We start from the raw sequence: 1,488 nt of genomic DNA on the forward strand, positions 1-1,488 counted from the left end.
GAGTCCTATACAACACCTATATGTACTCTCTTAGAACTCTTGTCCCCTTCTTTCTTGGTCCTCTTGGTCTCTGCCATCTTGTTCCTATCTTAGTCCTTCTGCCCCACTCTCTCTTGGCTCTCTCTTTTTGCTGTTCTCTCTCTTCCTGTCTTCTCTTACTCCCCCTCCTCTCTCTGCTTTCATGGCCCAGGTCAGTCTACTGGCCCTGTTCAGCCAAATCCTTTCTTCCCCTGCTCCTGACAATTCCAGATGCCTCTGGCTGAACTCTCCCTCACATTTACAATAAAAACCCTCTCCTCAACCATAGCTTGGAGTATTCATGTCCTCACTTTATACATTTGTTGCCAAAACTCCTACTCTATATAATGTTATTTAAATTAAATATCATTAGTATCTAATGGATCTGCATACCTCCTTAAGCATGGAAATCTGGGGGTAGGGGGTGGGGAGGGGGGCAATGTGTGCTTTGGTTAGACAAGGGTGGCAGCTGCGAGAGCGCCCGAAAGATGCCAGTGGCGGTGATGATGAAGAACGCCTTCAGTTTCAGAAAGCTGTTGGATCAGTGCTAGAACCAGGAGCTTGAAGATCCTGGAGAAATTGTCATACCGCCAGTGTACGGTCAGCTTATAGCTTTGTATTTGCTCCAGAATGGCATGAATAATGCAAGATATCTTTGGAAGAGGATACTACCTTCTATAAAGTCTGGAAATTCTAAATTTGGGGGAATTTGGTCAGTAGGACAGTGAATCTGGCAAAGAGATTTCCCTGAGATCCATACAACAGTCAGTGCTCACCAATGGTTAGAGACTGTGCAGCCAATCATGGAAGCCATTAAAGGTGCAACAACATGCCTTTGCCTTGGTCTCTCAAGCTTACACCTCCGTAATCACAGAAAAATTTTCAGTCTTCGTCAGATTTCCTGTGAAAGAGGCTGTGAAATGTGTGTTGGAACAGGGATGGCAAGCTGACTCTGCCACAAGAACGGTTCTTCCCAGGAAGCCAGCTTCAGGAACCCTGGATGTTTCCTTGAACAGGGTTATTCCCTTATCAGAGCCTGCACCAGTTCAGCCAATCCCGAATGAGCAGCAGCTCTCCAGGCTCTCCGATTAAGTGGCTTTCCTAGGAAACTGATCGATCACTCTGAGTTCAAGATTCACCTTCAGTCCCTGTCACTGGCGAACAGAATGGAGTTTTATTCTGAGTTCAGAACAGGGTGGGCACCTCTGTGTCCTTTGGGTGTCATAAAATGCACATGGATGAGGAAACGCATTGTACAGTTTTCTCCTCAGATACTTTTGAATGTCCTTGGAACAGTTTTCATTTGTATTGATCACTTTGGTTGGAGTCAGCAGTATTATACAAGTGTCTGTCAAGGACTGGATTCTGAACACAAACTATTCAACTTCAAGTAGCGAGAGGGCGTGGCGGCATACAGCACATTCCTGCATACCACTAGCTTCCAGCCGAAGTGACATGCTTGGGATTTGA

At 45.8% G+C, this 1,488-nt stretch overlaps 1 pseudogene; it reads left to right on the forward strand.

The window, feature by feature from the left end:
• Window positions 1-506: 506 nt before the first annotated feature.
• On the forward strand, window positions 507-1,131 carry LOC134481788 (COP9 signalosome complex subunit 8-like; annotated as a pseudogene).
• The last annotated feature ends 357 nt before the right edge of the window (window positions 1,132-1,488 follow it).

Source organism: Rattus norvegicus, chromosome 14 (assembly GCF_021556685.1).
Source record: "Rattus norvegicus strain SHRSP/BbbUtx chromosome 14, alternate assembly SHRSP_T2T, whole genome shotgun sequence".
In the NCBI taxonomy this organism is placed as follows: domain Eukaryota; kingdom Metazoa; phylum Chordata; class Mammalia; order Rodentia; family Muridae; genus Rattus; species Rattus norvegicus.